Genomic DNA, 20,345 nt, shown 5'->3' with positions numbered 1-20,345 from the left:
ATTTGCGCTTTTAACAACACAGACACAGCACAGACTTAAAGCTACAGTTGCTAGGCATCCTCCGTATAACATTTACTTTTCACAGCAAGTCTTGCAGGCTGCTGCAGTATGCAGAAGGTGGAATATAAGTAACTGAGTTACATGCATAAAACCTGGCTTTCTATGACACAAAACAAACCGCTTCCCTGGGGTGCCTCTCCCACTGCTTGCAAGGGAATTTACTACATCCACGACATGACATGCTTCAACATGGAATACGAGGGTGCTGCTTTCAAAACGGGCATCTAGAAAGACTCTGCTTTTGGACTGCAGGCAAGGACAAGAGCAAATCGAAATTCAAAATTTTAAAGAGTATCAYACTTTCTGCATAAATCTGATAAAATCCTCCTGAAACTACAACATACACTAAGTCCAACGCAATACTGAAAGCTTTTAAGAGTCCAAAGTTGAACAAGGACTTGAACTCCTCTTCCATCAGCTTTTTATTTTGAAAGCAGTGCAAATAACTGCTTTTGAAAGCAGCTTACCATTTTATTCAAAGTAGTATGAGAATTGTAACACCAAAAAGACTTTGGCTTTTTCATGTACTCAAAATAGCATGCCAGAAAGACATCAACAAAAAGCAAAATTTCAGATGCTTTCATCTTGAACATCAGCACACTTCAACATTTGCATATGGCTACCTAAAGTGTTCCCTCATCTACACCTCCTTTTTGATGAGCAGCAGAGATTCAGGACCAAAGGCAGCTGTTCACTTTGAAGCACTCCAAGACTAGAGGATTTGGATGCTGGAGCATGCAAGTTCCCCAATGCCCCACTCCCCCCCGCAAACAATAAAATTCAGATTCCTTTAATTTGTTTCACTGAAATCTGACTGATCTAATAAAAGATGGCAGTAAGTAGCATCACCAAAACCAAAACCTCTGGAGAGAAATTACTGAAGTGTAAAATAATGTTTTGTTTCAGCTGCTTAAAGYGTGCAAGAGTTATTTACACTGCTTTTCTTGACATAGGAAAGCAAGCAACAGCAGCCTATTTCAGTTCTCCTCTGTCACTACTAGGCAAAGCGGGGAAAAGTTGTCTTCTCCAAACTAGCCCCTCTGCTTCTTGTTTACGTAGATTCACAATCAGCACTTCCTCTCATTGCCCCTCCGCAGGAACCACAGCAAAGCCTGCGAGCTGCAAGGCTGAGGGCATTTTGCTGCTTCTCTCATCTTCCACACCCTGCCTTCTAGGAATTTCCCAGGTCACTGCTGCCGGATTAAAAGCTGTAATGCTATTAAACACTGCAATATCAAAATCGAAATCTGAAGTAAAGTGCACAAAGTCTCTTTTAAGAGGTGGATTTTTTTTAACCTCTGTAAAACGCATCTAAGGGGCACAGCGAGAGAGCAGCGTCAAAACTGGCAACTTTGCAAGCAAAACAGTAGAGTTCACTTGCACATCGCTGTCTGCCTACTACTTTAGATTACTGATTGCAGAGCAACAAGTTATTCTCTCCCTAATTGGGTCCCAGTCTAAAATAGTCCTGTTATTTTTAGTATAGTACTTAAGTATCTGAACTGTGGCCTCTACTGCAAAAGCTGGCATGTGTCCCTGGCCATACCAGAAATTCCGATATTAAACAAGAACACACATGCCACATATCTAAGCCAACTTTTGTTCTTCTTCGTTGTCTTTAGTGGATGACTTTAAAGACTTGAAACACTAACAGCAAGCCAAAAATGGCACAGGCTTATACACTAATTCTGCTGTTAGAGCAAAGAGCATTTTAAGCCTCTCTACCAGCTACTGTGTGACAGCAGAATCAACATGCCAAGAAAAAAGCAGGKTTTTTTTGGATAACATTAATTAATTTAAAAAGAGGCAGTTAAATTTCTCTTAGCAGGATGCAGTATTAAGCGTTAATTACATCATGTGTTAGGAGGAACTACATCTATTCTGAAAAGTCATTTCATGGAAACAAGAAAATACTTCTTCCTTCTGAGGATTTAAGACATTTTCCTGCAGCTCAAGTAGGAGAGAGAGACTTCTGAAACATAACAGTTTCTGTTCAGCTATCATCTCCATGGATGGAAATACAATGGATAATGTAGATCAAATATTGTAATACAGATGCCATTTGCAATTGGTGGTCTACTCGAAAAAGGCAGAGATCATACTAGCCCATTCCTCTGTGATTCCAGTTTATATCCTTCCAAAAGGAAAGGCAACAAACCAGTCAGAGACGATGTATAACTGTTTATGGAATTAATTGAAAGTTAATTTTCTTGTGTAGCTAATGGAGGCATCAGCTGAAGGAGGAATGCTTCAAAAGAGGAATCAAAATATTTTGCACAAAAGAAGATAATCTTTAAATCAGGAAGTCATGCTGCCAGATGAGAACTTACTTTCCGTAATGAGTGGTCCAATTCTCAGCATCCTGGTATTGTAATAATTTAGAGAGGCACAGACAGATATATGCCGCCACCAAATCAAAATGCCTGTTTTGCTTATTAGGATGCCGTACGAGTTCTGGGATACTGAAAAAAAGTGAAATCTAAAATATGTTCTGTGACTTATCTCTCTTCTGCTCCCTTTCCTACCACACAGATACTATTGATTAAAAAATAAATAAATTTAAATTAGTTAAAGAAACAAAAGGCCTCTGTTAATTGCTTTTTAAATTACTCATCTTTGCAGAGAGGATTATGTACACAGCATTTAACAAACAATATGCTACTGCGAAAGAAATGAGATGACCAAAGTAAAGGTTTTGCACATTTCTAAGTCAGCCTTCCCACCTTCCTCTCCAAAGGGGTGACAGCATTCCTGCAACAAGCTAATTTGGGGCACAAAGAGTGGAGCAGAATCTGAAATAACCAGAGGCTGCTCCAACAAAATCTCCCTGAACTTACTGCCTCTCACCTGGTGCTTTTACTGTAAGCATATTTTTGTTAGACAAGGAAGAACAAATCCCCACAAGGAGTTTACTTTGTCCTTTTATCACCTACTTTGGAGAAGGAAAGCCAACTCTACACAAGAGCTTTCATGACAAGCTCCTGACCTGGAAGGGAAGACTGCCAGACAACAGAAACCTGTTGGCGTCTTACCACTAGACCATGCGTTCTTGAAACTGTACGTTCCTTTCAGAAGGGTTCTTGTTTTGTGAACAGCGTGATCATTTTTCACCATCTCCACTCTAAAAACATCCCCTTAACCAACAGATTTCTAGATCTGGCTACGACACAGGATGAAACCTCTCATTTATCATTATGATTATCTAGCCATCTGGGGTTCATCAGTATATTTAAGCACTTGCTATTTTAAGTGATTCTGTGTCTCAGACAGCAGCAGACCACCACATAAAAACCTTATACTGCTTCCGAAATGCAGCTGAGCTGATCACAGACACCAGCTCGGATGTTCTCAGAACCAAATTCAAATAAAGTAGCTGAGGTGAAGATTCAACTTTTTGGTATTTGCCCATTAACCATTTCAGTGGGGTGATGCCTGCTGAATGAACTTGCCTTTATATTTGAAAAGAGCTTCTTGACACCAAATGTTTGTGCTCTCATCTCTGGATTTTAATGGGCTTCCAGTTAATCCTCAGATCTGAGATGTTTAAATTTTGCTCCTATCCATATATGATCAAAAGCAAGCAACAATTAGCTCTTCTCCATCACTAGCTGTACAGTTCAAGTAAGTCCATCCGTGTGCACTACAATGCAGCACTGAGAAGAGCAATAGCCTAAAGACGTAATTATTGAAATACCCAAATAAGTGAAGATGAATCAGGAGACATAAAAAGACCTCATTCCATAAATCCACAGCTGTAAAATAACAATCAAGAGAAAGGTCAGTCCACTTACCACATTCTCAAGAAAGCTTTGGGTAACAAGAGAGCCAAGAATTTCATTTCCAGTCAGTCTTTACAAAAAGAAAAATAACACTGGTTATGATGGCATACACACACACACACACACACACACAAAAAAAGGAAATCACAGATTAGATACTACTTCTATAGATCAACATTCTCAAATTAGCTAGTTTTGATAAAATTCATTCAGAAGCACATTGATCAGTTTGGGGGGGGGGGTTAAGCTTCAAACTATTAGCAGTTGTTTCTGAGAGCTCATAGAGGATTGATAAGAGGCTGGAGAAAGGCAAACAGTGGTATCTTAAGAAGATGGGAAAGGAGAGAAGAACCTGGGGAATGATAGCTGTTGCTTATTTGCACATAGATTGCAGTTCAACCCATCTGTTAGCACCTAGAAGAAAATAAGAGATCAGAATCAACCAACTGATTGTTCATGGACAAGCCAGGTCAATCTAATTCCATTTACTGCTATGGCAGGAGAATGTATTTTGAGGACAGAGAAACAGTAGACATTGAATCTTGATAACAGCAAAACCATGTCAAAAGATTCAAACCACATTCTCATGAAGAAGTTAAAACAACTTTGCCTTACAGCAAACAACAAAAATAGTCATCTTATGGTAGGTTTAAAAATGATTGGATAACTATCCATTTATCATTTATTCACAGTCAAAACAAATGGAAAGAGTCACAAATGGAAGAGCCTGATATACTCAACCTCTGCAGAGGTCTGTCCTGGTCCCATACTATTCTATTAATAATAATCTAGATGATTGAGTAGGAAGTAACACCTGATGAACTTGGGGAAGCTACTAACATGGAAGAATCTGGTGGCTTGCTGGAAAGCCAAATTCAAAGCAAGTTTGACAAACTGGAGATTTCTCTATTGAGAAAGAGAGAAATACTACTTTGGAATGTATTTAGAGAAACATGCAAGAACGGTGAAGTAACAGTTTTCTACTCATAGCTGATAAAACTTCCAGCTTGATACTGTATCCAGTTTTCAGCAAGTTTCAGAAAAGATCTATTGGAAAGAGTCCAAGAGAAAGCAATAGGAACATCACAGGATTAGAAAAACATGACCTCTGGAAAAAAAGAGAGAGGGGGAAAAGAAAGCTTAACTGAAAGAAGAGAAAGTGAGGGTCATGATGATACAATGATATAAAAGCCTACTGCAAGGAGAGAGGAAAGAGTCTGTTCTCCATGCCTATGAGCTTCACGACAAGAAACAAGAAGGTTAAAAAAGCAACAAAGACAACTCAGGAAAACATTACTGGGTGGAGGGCAGGGAGGGTGTGGTGTAAGGGCACTGGGAAAAGGGGAAAGAAAAACATCAAATCAAAATTGCTAAAAGGAAAAAAAAAAAACAGTGAGTCAACAGACAAGTTGTCTGGGAGGATGTGGAGTTTCCCCATCATCGGCACCATACTGCTGTCGTAAGTCAACACTATACTGCAGCTTTTCATTGACTATTTGACCTCACTAAAGTCTCTTCTCCAGGTCTAGAACTATACTGTAATAGAAATAAGCTTAAAACTGTTGTGTTATGCCTCATCTTTTTCTTATAAGGAAGGATAAGAAATCTGTCTGATAAGAAAATGCCAACCAAAGCATTGGGGCTAATAAACACATTTTCAGACACAATGCCATTTATAACTTTCAGCACTAAAATGCCATGAAAAGACTCACCATTCTGCAAACCTTACACGTAGAAATAACATTAAAAATAAAAGTCTAATCAATGTACTTACCTCTGTTGATACAAGGGTCCATGTATGTTCCAATGCTACACACAACCCCAAATTTGACAACAAAGAGCCAAGTGCATCAAACAGCACTGGACATCTTGCTCAAGTCCCACTCTGAAGGACAAACAGCAGAAACACTGCTCTGACTAATGGCTTGAACATGGTTATGTGCTTAGCCACAATCTATGAACCACATCAAAATCACAAGGTTCACTGGCTGTCAGAAGTTTCCAAAAGACACAAAGAAGGGTGAAATTTCTTCTTCTAGAAAAGTCTGGAAGCAAATCATCTTAGCTATTTCAGCACAATTAACTGGAAAAGTTAGTGCACCACTTTTTTAATCACTCTGTAGCTTGGCAATAACACTTACTRTGCATGAAGTGTTGCTAGAGGTTAGGAAAAAACCTCTCACTCTCACCCTCCACTGCTTTTAATTTATTAATCATATTAAACTGTACCCCCTAGCATATTCCAGACTGTGCACCACTCGCTCCTCCATGCACCCAGACTCTGTGCAGGCCAGACTTTGTTTTTATATACCTAAAAGCTATGGGAACATTTGGGGGAATGAACTCTTGCACGACTCAACATAACTGCAGACATTACCATCATATTCAGCCAATTCTCTCTTGCCAACACCCCCTCCACCCCCAGCCTCCCTCAGTTTGGCCTTCATCATTTGCATCAATTAAAGTAGCTTGGAGTATGTTTTACAAGTCTTCCAAGCACAATCCTTCTGGGTACAATACTAAGTTTAGCCTGTAACCATGCCCCTGGAAGTTACTTAAGCAAGGCCCAGGGTCTCAAGGAAAGCCTTAGGACTGCATATGCTTTACGCCAAACAGCATCAAAAATAAAGTCAATTTGCTATCTTTTGTTGAGTACACAGTAGAGTAAGATGCTGATTCAGGGAAAGATCTGCAAGGGTATTTCATGCAGTTTTTCTTAAATCCATTGACTAGATCTGTGGCCTCTTCTCGTTTTAGGAAATGGGAGTTACAAGCAACTCGGAGAGCAAGAGCAAGGAGGATCAGAAATTTGAGCTTGGTTCTCAATGCATGGGAGGGGCCCAGCAAGGATTTACCACATTAGCACCACTGCCCTTCCCTCATTATCAGGAAGGACTTTCCTCTCCTTGCTTTGCACTTTTGCAACAGCAGATACGCGGTCTTGGGGAACTGGGTTGATGGTCCATGAAGGTAAATCACTAGTCACTCCGAGGGTGACAGTGCTGAGGTAAAAAAGTAGACATTTTAAGTCAAGATAGTCAAGTAGGCATTGCCATTTCATAGAGTTTAGACTTTCCACTGTTTGCATTCAAACCAGCAGCATTTTTGCTTAGCCACCTCACTGTGTGGTAAACCCAGGAATTCTTGGCTGTCCAAATTGCCACCAGACCACAGGACATGGCAAATAAACATCTACTCAGAAGTGACACTTGTGGTTTAGACCAGGATTGAAGTCAGTCCAAGCTTCAGATGTGAATAAGCTACCTGTATCGCAAGTGGGATGTTTACCACATATTGTGGTATAAACACTTGGTTCTTTCTGGCCTTTTTCTTCTTCCTAACACTTCATCCACATTTGAAGAGGCAATAATCATCACAAAGAAGTTAACTTCCACAAACCGTGGAATAGAATATACACGCAAAACATCTACCCCCAACACAGTATGATTCTCTCATACAGACCCCCAGTAGCACCTCTAAGATCTTGTTACTATCACTCTGAAAAGGCAATCAGTGCTAGGCATTTTCAGAGTGAGGGCCTAGCCATCCTGTGAGCTAAGAGCCATCCCTTGCTCTTTCCCCAACCATCAYATCATCTTCACCAGAGGAAGGAGAGAGAAAAAGAGGGATTTATTCTATCCCTCCATCACACCAAAAATATCCACATAGCTGTGGATATGGATATTTTCCTCTTGCATAGCTTGCAAGCGGGTGTACTAGGAAAATTACATCAATTAAAAAAAAAAAAAAGTAGTGTCAGTATTGCCATTGTCCATGCCTTCTTTTCCAGGCTCTCACCAAGCCTTTCAAATTCTTGCCTTTAAAGTAATTCTCTCTCCCTTTTGCTGCTGTGAACACACACATGAGCAGGGGGAGGTCACTTACAAAAAGTCAAATCCACAAAAGCAGATTAAAATGTTTTCTAATCTTTCTTTTACAGTGAGTGTCACGATAACAAACAAGTTGCTTGGTGTTCATTTGTGTTCAAATCCAGGGTAAAACTACATTTTTATTATATGCTATCTCTCTAGTCTCTGTTCAGCTTTCCTCCCCAACAACAAGATGGCTCAATCCTCTCTGGATGTAAAAGTGCAAGGAGATTTTGCAGTGCTCTCTGCTGGAAGATGACATATTGTAATTCAAAGCTGTATTGGTTGGGTCATTTTTAGGATATAGCTAATTTAGGCTGCTTTACCTTGGTTTATGCAAATCAGGTTACTTCTTTATTATCCTGACAAATCCTGCCAATTGGCTAAATCATCATCACTGATTTAAAAAATGAAGGAAAAGAAAACTTGCAGTCTAGGCTACATTAAGGCAACAAGGATATAAACAAGGCTTTTATTAAAGCGGAGGTAAGTCATTAAGATTTAAGCTAGTTAAGACTACTCGGTTAATTTTAAAATGCTAACAGGTTTCTGAAGCAGCATCTCAGGTGAAAGCCACTTTTAATGCAATCCTCCTTTCAGCCACTGGTTTTCTAGGGATCTCATTCAATGTGGTTGTGGTATCAGGTCGTGTGAGTTACTAGTTACAGCAGGACTATCAAAAGGATCCAGGTAGACTGTAGGAAGGGAAAAACTGAAGTCCACTTCTCCAAACCCTTTAACTTTACACACAGTTAGAGCACTGCACAGATGCCAAGATACTGCAGAGCCTGATGGTCCCCTGCCATAGCTTAAGACACTATAGCTCCAGTTTCCATATTCTGACATGAAGAAGCTGTGTGCATATCTGTGCTTAGCACACTCTTGAAGGGCTTTGTCATTAAGTCTCAGTGAAGTGTTCAAAGAGAACACAGGATGCTGCACAGAAACCCTATTTGTTTTTAAGGGACTGTAGAAAGGATATGCCCCTCTTGGGCTCCACAGGAGGACTGTGTAATGAAATACAGCCAGAGCACATATTCCACTTACTAATCCAATAAGCTTCAACTGAAATCATACTGATGATGCACTAATCATAACTCACAGAAGGAAGTTTATTACTCCGATTACAAAAAGCAATACATGCTTTCCTTTCACCTCCTCCTCTGTCTTCCCACTTTCTTTGTTACATCAAGTCATCAACTTTATCTACAGATTAGTTACAAAATCTATACCAAACTCCAGTGTCACTGAACTACTTCATTGCTCATTAAAGACCCTTCACAGGCACGTCTCTAGRGGGCAAATATTCCAGAAACTCTCATGTAAATATATCTGCTACCATAAAACCTGTTTTGACATACAATGTCTGTACAGCACATAAATATGATGCAAAGCAAAGGCGGCCAACTGGTCCTTCTGTAAGGTTCTCTTTCAGTACACCTACTGCCTTTTCAAGACGCTATGAGATTGCCCAGATTCACTCAAAACTATCGCAGAAATGTTCTGTTTCACCTTCAAGAGAGATCAGTGCAGGAAGAGATTATTACTAATCCTTCAGATGTTCCCTCTTCTACTCCACAGCATTGGTGCTGACCATCCACTCCAGCTCCGTGTATTTAGTCACTGTCAGGGGGGGGGGGGGCTTCTGACAGTTCTCGCCACACAGATACCCCCAAAACCCTGCAAGAGGAACAGGGCATTTGGGCAGCAGGGAGGGAAGGCAGCATTGTCACAGGGATGCTGGAAGCAGAATGAGGATGTTGCTGCAGGATGAGCAGCACAAAGGCAGCCCTGGCTCAAGAGCAGGGCCAGAGGAAACTTCTTGTACAACAAGCCAGGATTTAGAAGAGTCAGCAAGCTCCTTACATAAAGCATGCATTTCTTTGACTTCACAGAGTTAAACATGTACATTCGGGATTAGAGGATATTCACATAGTTTGTGAAAAGACRTAAACTAAAACTAGCTACTGGATAAAAACACTGTTGTCCACAYAGCGCAATGATTTATGGCTCAAACATAGGTTTAGGCAAAAATTCACTCTGACCAAGCACCTTGGACTGAGATCCATACTCAAATATTGACTTTAGAGGAGTCACAGTAGCACAAGGGAAGGAAGCTTTAGTTCCCACACACCTCTTTTGGGGAGAAGGGCAGGGAGGTCAGAGGAAGAGGTCCCATGGATGCTTCTCTCTGGCCAGACGAGTCCTCTCTGAACAGCTGACAAAGTCAGTACAGATATGTCTGCTTCAGCTCAGCCATATCAAGTTGGCTAGATTTGCTGCAAGAAGAAAAAAGAAACCTGACATTTGTAGGCAACAAAGTTAGCATGCCCATAAAATTACTTGTCATTCATTACATCTCATCCTAATACTCGAAAGACCAAATATAGCTATGCAAAGTGATTGAAGCATTACAAGTAAAGTTTGTTATAAAACCTGCACTTCACTCAGCAGCTCATACAGAACATTCAAAGCAAAGCACTGGGAACGGCAAGAACATTTAATGCTTTTTTTGCAACTTCTCTCAGAATGATTTTGCAAAAGACAGAACCTCACTYAGAAGCAGACCCCTGTAACAAAGGCCGAAAACAGATCTCTTCCTCACAGCATCCAAGATTTTATGCATAACACAGCTGATACTTAACTAGAAAGACAGAGGTAGTCAAGTACCTCAATGTTTTGGTGCTAAATTATGGAAAATACCAAACACAAGTGCTTCTGAAGAGAACCGCCCTTCACTGCTTTACAGTCAAAAAAACCAAAAGCCTGAGTTCCAGGTCTTCATAAGCTCTGCGAGGTAAAATGAAGGAAATGCTTCACTTCTTACCTCACATCAAAAGTGATTCCACACTTACAAAGGAAGAGATAAGCCAGACTTCTTGCTCACTTTTATCACAAGCAAGAATAGTAACTGAAATTGCTTAAGAATCATCTCATTGCAGTGTTTGGTTTGCAGGGACTTTTTCCAAGTCTAAAGTGCATTGGCTTTAGCAAGGAGGAAGAACCTTAAGACATATCACAGAGAGCTTACTGGGCAGATCTGTCCAACAGCTACTGACACAATTTACTAACAGACACAGGAGCAGGCAACTCTAATGCCTTTATTTGACTTTTGCTATGAAAATCCCCCTGCCTCATAGCTTTGTAGTTGAACCAGCTTACAAGCAAAGCTACAATAGTGAGACTCTAAACAATGGAGACATCCTAGGCACAGGGGAAAGGGAAAAAAAAAAAAGAAAAAAAAGGCATTTCAACCGGTGACTGGCCTGTTTTACCACAGTGCTTCAGGGCAAGTCAATCAGCTCTCCAGAGTTTCTCATGGCTGCTTATACTTACGCCAATGCTATTACACTTAATATTTTACTGTTAATAATGATGGATTTATTACCACAGTTACTTCCCTGACTGTTCTGGTTTATGATGATCCTATAGCAAGATACAGCTACATGTTACTTACATAATCAACAGAAACTGGGGAAGCATTCTTTTTCTTTCTTTTTTTAAATGTACAACAGCAATAGTAACGTTTTTGTTACGACTGAGTTGCTCAGTAAAAAAACCCACCTAGCACTGACATATTTTCTATTCATCTTAAGGAAACAACTCAACAACACATGTCAATTCTCTAAAAAAGATGCGAATTAAGATACTGTCTTTCAGATTCACATTTCAGAGTARTAATCAAATCAGATACCTAAGGCTAATCCAAGCTTTTTCTTCTGAACACATATACCCAGTGTAGAAAATTGCCTTCAACAGGTAACCATGGTATATGCAGCCAGCCTCTGGAGGCACTACAGAAAATCAGATCTAGCTGTTTTATACATGTTGGCTTGCACAGCTCCATCACATTTGTTGGAATTAACAGAAAGAAAAAAAATGTGCTGGAGCTTCACAAAAATGAGCAGGTTCTCCAGCCAAGCTGGCCCAGCATTTGGCTATCAGCAGAAGGAAAGGTAATAACTCATTCTTCTCTTCCTTGTTTCTTCCCCTTCCTTGCCCTGGAAAGGCTCAGCTCTTTTGCCATACCACTGCATGCTTCCCATTTGCTAATCTGGGGGGGGTGGGGTGGGGGGAATAAAATAAATAAAGAAAGAAAAAAGTAAGGAAAAACAAGCACACCACCGAGTTTACTATCTGGTAAGAGAATCAGCCTTGAGCAGCTATAATGAACGACCAAGCTGGCACAAGGTAAGAGACACAAGGCATCTTGCTTTTGGTAGCAGCGAGCTCTTAACACGGTTCATGCCTTGAGAAACGAAAAAAAAAAACCCGTTTTGCAGGGGAAATGCTTCTTCAAGTTTTTCCCATCTAGAGATTTCCATAATGGAAATTCATATGCCTGTGCTCTAAAAAAAAAAAAGGGAAAAGTGACTTGTGTGGCTTCTGGCTGTACACTWTGAAAGTCCACAGAGAACTGCCAAATTGACCTGATAGACTGTTGCACAATCTACAGAAGTGTCAGCTTAGCACGTCCGAGGTTTTAAATGAGATAGACCTTGTGGAAAAACCTGGAAAGGAATACTCAGACTGTTGGACATAAAGGACCCCAGAAAATCTTAGAGAAGAACATAAGCAGATCTAAAAGTCTGGCTGCTAAAGCACACAACTCCTTCATTCATTTTGCGTCCAAAATCACCCATTTTCAAGAAATCTACCAGAAAATTCTTCCCTGTAATGAGAAGAGTGGAATCATGGTGAATTATATATTTACCAAAATTAGCTATGGCTAGGACTAGCAAGGCATCTTGCAATGCTGTCTTCCTATCAAATACCCTATTGGCAGTACTACAATGTCAAGGACACAAGGAGGTGGGAGTTACCTGATCTCAACTCAACTAAGCATTGCAAGTGTTATCATACATGTGAACTCAGCATGTCATGCAGAGCATCAGCTGAAATACTCTTTCCAACTACTCTGACTTTCCATGTGTGAACAATATAATCCGCCTTTGCTAGCAAGAAATTCCACAGAGATTTTTTTCCTGACCTTTTGTGTTCAATTTGGTTTGCATTCAATATGCATCTTTTGTTCTAGAGCTGAACAGCTGAATGTAAAATAAGTCTTTGCACACACTGAAAATGCCARCAACCCAAACAGCATTTGCTCTGTTCTCCTACATCTCATCTCATGGTCTCCTCACCCAGTTCTCCTGAAGCCTTTTAGAAAACCAAAGCAATACCTCTTTTGAAACCTTGAAACGTTAAATATCATTACCCATAGCCATATTATATCCCAGTAGGCAAGAATATTAAAAACTATCAGTTCATGAAATTCATATATCATCTGTGATACGATGGGCTGTTTTGTTTGCTYTCCCGTTAAGAAAGGGCCTTCATTAAGAACCATCATTTTAAAACAAGGATTCAATATAGGTGTCCAGCAAATAGAAAAGGAAACTTTCAGCCTCAACTTTTTGAATTTCAAGATTCCTGGAATGAAATACTTTATCACCACAGAAAATGAAAAATTCAATTCAGTGTTACAGTTGGTCAGTGTTGTAGTGTTAAAAACATACCCATATCTGAATTTAGTGGCTAGTAGACAAATACCGTCTTTGCAATTTGTCACACAGACACTTTTCTTGGAAACTGTTTACTACACTCCTTGCTGTGACAAAGTACAGGAACCGGAACACCACAGTTAAAGTTGCATAGGAAAATAAAGCAACCTGACCCACAGAGAAAGGGTTTGCAGACATCTGAGCCATCATCTGCAAAATATCAAGGCTCGAATTTTAACATAATTCCCTGACATCTCAGGTGATGTCAGCACAGGCAACTACTAGAATGAACAATGATCACCCTTAAGACATTAATTTGGGAGGAGTCAACGGCCTCRTAACACACATTTCTCCCTTAACATTCTCCTAAATGGACTTTAATACTTCTGAGTCAGAAGGAACAGCAGGCCTTTTAAGAAAGGCTTTGGCACAAGACTAAAATATCACAAGCTTCTCAATTTTTAGCTCTTCAGGCTCCTAGAATTTTAATTCCACACTTGAATTTTGATATAAGAACTGTTCAATCCTTTCTAAGGATGCTCAGAGTTTTAACAGTACAGTAAGGAAGACCAACCTATAGACCTAACCCTTCCCCCAGTTCTCCTCACTCCCCTTCCCAATTCCCATTCTGGAAGAATGTTCTTGTACTCGAGTCTGTACCTGCAAGTCTGGCTGAAATTAACATCAGGGAAAGGAAGGAAAGAGAAAAGGGGGAAAAAACACCCATTTTTATTTTGGCTCTCAAAAACCACTGGTCTGATCCTTCCTAATACAAAACTACCTTGTCGTGCTGTTTTCCATTAGAATCAAGACCTGGGGAAATTTTTGTACTATTTTGTCCTTTAGAAAAGAATCCAAATGCCTCCTTCCAGACAATTTGGGGATCTGAAGCACTCTACTAAGGTATGAAGAATATACAGAGGTACAGACTGGCTGCAACTTATTGATCAGGAATATGCTTAAGTGTTAAACTGTTCCAGAAGAAGAGATAGTATGAAGAGCAAAATAGATTTAGGTAGGTATTTCCAAGATTCCCTTTCCCGTGGTTTCACAACCAAGCCAGCACCTGAAGATTACCTAGAAAAAGTTAACTGCCAAAAGAAAGGGACGAGCTTTTGAAAACCTACTGCGTGCTATGAATTGAGGCGAACAGTTATGGCAGGGCTGCAGCCACTTGACTAAGTCATCAGAAACAGAGAATTTGGATTTGGGGCACTGAAAGAAGTTTCCAAGTGTTCATCAAGTGTTAATCTCCACTATGAAAAGAGTCTACAGACTTAGAGGTTCCCCCTACTTGATCTTCTCACCAGGGATACATAATGGAAGAATGATACCAGTGTCATGGAGTATTATCCACCCTTACTTTTCTGCAGCCTTCAGCAGCCACCAGCTCAGCTTCACAGCAGTCTCTCAGGTTTCTCATGTGTATTTGTTGACATAAATTCTGTAACAGTGAGATTGAAGGAAACTTTTAAGAACTTTGCTCTGAATTTATTTTGTCAATAAATGTAGAAATCCCTACTGCTGCTCTGTAGAAGAGTTTATTCCCACTCTGCTATAGGTTTATTCAAAGGGGATGGCATGGCATTTCCCCTATGGTTTGCCTGCCAGGAAATCATTTCCTATTTTTGTCCTGTTGAGAACTAGTAGAAGCTGGCATTGATTGAGGCTGGGAAGAATCAGAGGCTGGTTTGCTAGTGGTTTAACCAAACATGTGTTTACAATTACCCCATTCATCATGACCTGCTTGTGTAAAACTGCCTTTTTGGAATTTGCCCATGTTCATTGGCTTTGGCCTCTGAAAAAGCTCAAACAGACTGAGAAATACATTGTTTGACTACATCAGTACTATCTGACTGTCCAGTAGTTCATATTCTAACGATAATACAACTGTTGGGTATTAAGATCAACATATCTGCTCAGACTTGTTGCTGGTGGTCAAAGGATGACGGCTTAACAGCAGGAGGGTAAGCCCATTAATGGGAAAGCCTCTTGCAGTCTTCCCCGAAGCCCAACAAAAGAGCACAGCAGAAATAGGACACCACATTTCTTCCGCAGACATTCAATAGTATCAGCCAGCAAGAACAGAATGCAGCAACTAACGAGATACTCCACGTAAACTCTTCTGCCACATTTGTCACTTCTGCCCCCAAAGAACATAGCCCCAAAACATCTTAAAAAAAAAAAATTTTTTTTTGCACCACATGATTAAGGTTTGCAGCCCCCCTTCCTCCCATCTTCACTCCAGGGAAGAACAAGCAGAGTCTGTTCTACCACCTGCCTGCAGTAATGGGGCAATTTCTCACTGCTGATCCTTTCTCTAAAAAGAGGTCAACCTATTCTAGCAAATAGCACTTATCCCGTCATCACTGAACTAGCATTATCTCAAAGCCAACAGTCCTGAATGCTGCAAAAAGCTCCAGGAGAAAAGTTTCACCTCCTTCCAGCTAGAGTGCTCATTTCCCCCAGTATCACTGAAGCAGAATGTCATGCCGTGTGCCTGGATTATGCTAGATCTAGTCTAGCAATCTACAAACCTGATGCAACCTGTAATTTTACTTCATAAAACTACACATTTTTCTCTCCCCCGAGTTATCTTTTGATATTCAAAGATGCATGTTAATGACTTAGCAAAAGCAACTTCTCAAACATTTCTGAAAGGCTTCAGCAAGGAAGAGTCCCCCATACTAATTTTATTGCATCTATTTATTGGTTGTATTAGTTGCAGTTAAACTTCTAGTTAATATTTGGCTAGCTGCTTTCAAATTAGTTAAGGTTAGAAGAAAAAGGTACCAGGAAAAAAAAACTCATATTTTAAGTTTCTTTTTCCCCTCTTTGGTTCTTCACATTAGAAGAAGTGAGGTTTTTCCTCAATTTTTGGGATGTGTAGGCTTGGATTCCTAAATCTTTAAACTGAGCTTCTTGGAGAAGCTCAGGTATAAACAGTGCAAACCTACACTGCTGGAGAACATCTCCAACTCAGACAGGAGGATCACTTATTCAGAGCAACCAACCTTTGGGACATGCAGGGTTCAGTTCTGCTGTAGCCTTTCAGAGCTGGTAACCCGATCTCCTATGCACTCTGCAGCTTTGATTGAAACCTCTCCTGGCTTGTAGAAGAACATTAATGTTGGGTTTTGAAGAACTCGTGATTCATCCTGTCCGTACTTTTGTTCCTGACTCACCAGGATCTCAACCCATCATTCTTCAAAAAGAGTGTTTTCCAACAGGTTTTCAAATTCACTGGAGCCAGTGGAATCATTGGTCTTTCCCATTGCAGAGGTCAGGAAAGACAGACATATCCACAAAGACACTACTTTAGGGCTTGAATTTGCAGTGCCATCAGTCCTGACACTTGCATACATTTGGGCTGCATGAACTGATCTATCAGGGACTTCTGAAAAATCCTAGCAAATCAAAAGGGGAGATGAGYTTTCAGGCTTGTCAGCATGGATGTGAATCTCTTAAGTTTCAGGATAACTTTGCAATGGTGGTGGCTAACTTCATGAACCCTTCAGTCTTCCATGCTCCTATGTATATCATGAATCCAAAAGCTGCTAGAAATTGCAACCAAAACCACTTTTAGAGGAATGTACCTCTATGAGAAATATAATGCCTTTCTCTCTCAAACATCAGATTGAAGAAACAGTCCTCAGTGGAACAAAACATGCCAGCAAAGGACTTGTATATCCAACCAGCTCTCRTAATGCCAGGCTATTCTGGTTGTTTCATCACTGATGAGATTAACATATGCAGACAGTATGTTCCAATGCGATCAACAATTTTCTTTTACACTGTACTCACAGCAGAATCTGGTTTCCCTGGATAGCCCTTCTCACATCTGAATTGCAAGAGCAATACTGAACCAATGGKAGAACTGTTGTCCAAAAAGATCATTTCAAGGGACAGCAAGGGAAAAGGAAAGACCTAGCACTGGACAAGTTCAGAAGTGCAGCAGTTCAACAAGTACAAGCAAAAAAAGGCAATGATGTGACATCTGTTTACTTGAAATTAATTGTTTCAAAACAATCACTGGTTTGGGAGAAAAATAAAGAGAAATAACACTACTTTGCCATGTCAGAGCTTAGGTTGCAAAATGATCTGACAAGCAGGCAATGCAAAGATGGCAAACCATTAAAGAAAGTTCAAAGCTTAAAAATGGGTTTCTTGGAAACGCCATTCCTTGTAATGCTGCCTACAATGCAGAGTTTCACCTTTTAGGAAGAGGATTTCCATTTCTAGATTTCCCAGGTGAAGAGTCACAACTGTTAAATTTTGGACATATTTCAGAGTATGTCCAGTTTCCAAGAAAAATAATGCTTATTTTAGCTTGCTTTCCTACAGAAGGAGGCTTATGCAATCACACTGTAGCCAACCCATTTGGCAAGTTGCATGCAAATTTGACAGAGGCAGAGGTCTCAGAACAGTTATATTCCTTCTTTTGTGAAGACACAAGATCAAGTGGGCACACGCAAGAAACGCTGCACTATGAACGTGCACCAACGGCCTGTAGTCGAGAAAATACTGGAGACAGAAATGGCTCAGCGAGAACTCACAGCTTATTCAAAGGCAATTAATGGGGAGACAAATCCAAAGAAAAGCATGCTTCCTTAGCTCTGGCTCTCACAGAAGTACTGGCTTAAAATGAAGAAAAATGTTTCACACATCCCTACTAACAGTAAACAGAGAGGTTTATGATAAAAAGGTCAAGGAATTCAGGACTGACGCTGCCTGTTCCGATCCAGGATCCATTCCTGGACATCTCTGCTTGAAACTAGCCTGAGCAAATCTCACAAAGGCTTCCACCACAGTATACCAAGTAGAAACCATCATTTTTTTTTCATAAAGAGATTGTTAAACCAATGAAAGATCAAATACTTAAAGTGCATCCTAAAAACGGGTACCATTAGAAGGCACTCTGTCCCCCGAGACTCCTGCACAACCAGGTCTTCAAAGAACTGCTTGTGTGCACCTTCCCCACACCTACTTCCCAAGAAAGAGCTCAGCTAGTCTAAGAAAAAACAACAATCAAAGAAGCAGCCTACAAATCTGGCCTCATTTAGCACTGTCACTGGAAACCTCTACACCCGACATGTATGGGAGCACAGCAGAASGGAGAAAAGGAGTGACAGCAAAGTCCTTCTCAGTGTGACACTACTTGGGAGCCCCTCCAGGCACCCCGGTGCCACGCAAAGCGCACACAAGGGAACTGCCTGCGCCACACAGTCTAGAGGGACATCTGCTAGGTCGGTACTATCAAAAAACAAACTCCCAGCASAATATTCGCACGCTGCTGGCAGAAATGGCACATGACCCAGCTACACCTTTCCTCTGCCAGCTGGGAACTCCCCATGTTGGAAGAATCCCTTTGCTAGAGAGATCCAGATACTTTTAGCCCATTTATACCCAGAATGCAGCTGAGAACATGACCAAAGATTTCTAAAAACCTTTGTGACAATTCTTGTTGGAGTCAGAGTCCTTCAAGTATATGCAAGGGAAAGGGCTGCAARTATTTGTTTTACTCATAGAATACATGGTATATTCTTAAGCAGAACTGAAATGCATAGGTCCATTTTACATTTAAGCAGTACTTTTGGACTACATAATTAAAAAAAAAATGCTCTACTGAAACACAGCCCCACCTGGAYTTGAGGATGAAAGCCAATTCACATAGCACTATTTTGATTAACAAAACCAAGCAAAACCATGGAAGTACCACAGGATCTTTCAYATGTAGCCAGGGCAAACAAGACTTACTTTAAGAACAAATAAAGTGCAAGTGAAGAAAATAAATCAGAATAGAACATGGTAAAATGATCATCGGAGACAAGCGTCAGGGTCTGCTGCTCTGCCAATCTTTCTTCYGAAATATGGCTCCCAAACATTGCTCTTGAGGCTTTATCATTTGCTCTACGTTGCGCAGAATTTTAGGGAGTYGGGGTTTTCTTTCTCTAAACCAGAATAGCCTCAGTATTACCATGTAACTGTGCAGAGATAGCCAGAGGTAATACGGTTCTTGAACAGCTCTCCCTCTTCTAGTCTACCACTAGGAAAGTCTTCTGCTCTGCATGTCCCCCACACAGACAGCACCGCTGACCCCCACCCTCCAAAGCTCTCCAGCCTCAAAAYGACCAGAGAGCACAGCCAGTCCTGTCATTTAGTGTTCCAAGCACATTTCTTTTTTTCCATTCAGGTTTTCTAATCTCCATACTTTTTTTTTTTAACTTGTCCTCATAACTCACTCCTTTTAATCCTAGGATTAGCCTTGTTGCCCTTCTCGGTACCTTTTCTAGTGCTGTAAGTACAACCAGTCTTCAGATGCAGGAATAAATCAAGTCAAACTGTTAAGGCTTCATCACCACACAGCCTGCAAAATCTTGGTTAAAATGAGTAATTGCTCAGCACCTTCAGGAGGCAACACAATTTCAGCCACCCCTTAGAAGCACAGTTTAACATGGTAGCTACCCTCACACCCCGCTTTCACCATCTTAAGTGCTGGTTGCTCCCCGCCAACACCCTGATTTTTTTTTATTATTTTTAATATAGAGCAGGGAGAAGTAAACCACATTCTTAAGGCTGTTTTATAAAACCTGATCAACGCTGCTTCCACATACCGGCAACATATGTTCCCGTTTCAACAGACCGAGACGTTTATCGCCGACCACCAGTTCAGCGGGAGCGGGGCTGCGGGCTGCTGAATCAGCACTTCCCACCCCCCTCTCCATACAGAGTTATGCGATGCTTCAAAGGAAAGGAGAAAAAAAAGGAGGGTGCTGGGGGGGTGGGGGGGAGGAGGAGGAGGAAGGGGACGGGGACGCGGGGGGCTGGCACTTAAGCCCCAGAAGCGGGCAAGATGGTTTTGCGGGAGTTCATCTGCCAAACCAATTAACTGCGAACTGCCCTCGGCGAGATGCCACGGTGCCGGGCGCAGCTCGCGAGAGCCCCGCGCCCGCTGCCGTCGGCCTCGCCGCCTGCGCGGCTCCGAGGGCGGGCGGTGGATGCCCGGGCACCCCCGGAGCTCAGCCCCGGCTTCGGGGCGCGGGGCTCCCCCGCCCTCGGGGGGCAGGCGGGAGGGATGCGGGGAGGGGGGGGCATTTTTGCCGGGTGCCCACGGCGGGGCCCCGCTCGCCGAG

The 20,345-nt window shown here is 41.3% G+C and overlaps 1 protein-coding gene across 3 annotated transcripts in view; it reads right to left on the bottom strand.

The window, feature by feature from the left end:
* GRB10 (growth factor receptor bound protein 10) overlaps window positions 1–20,345 on the bottom strand; it is a 152,780-nt gene that overhangs the window by 130,810 nt on the left and 1,625 nt on the right. The window contains exons 1-2 of one of the 3 annotated variants that reach the window (XM_085305462.1): window positions 14,570–14,646; window positions 9,843–9,987 (exon numbers count right to left, since the gene is read on the bottom strand). The exons of 1 other annotated variant lie outside the window; for it this stretch is intronic. The gene's annotated coding sequence lies outside the window, so the exon portion shown is untranslated. Of the gene's footprint in view, window positions 1–9,842; window positions 9,988–14,569; window positions 14,649–20,345 lie in introns of those variants that run through there. One more of the 3 variants, XM_085305463.1, reaches the window with a different exon arrangement.

This window comes from Rhea americana, unplaced genomic scaffold (genome assembly GCF_003343005.1).
Source record: "Rhea americana isolate MKP2758 unplaced genomic scaffold, rheAme1 scaffold_220, whole genome shotgun sequence".
Lineage (NCBI taxonomy): Eukaryota > Metazoa > Chordata > Aves > Rheiformes > Rheidae > Rhea > Rhea americana.
The sequence above is the reverse complement of the archived record's forward strand: the minus strand, read 5'-3'. Positions and strand labels throughout refer to the sequence as shown.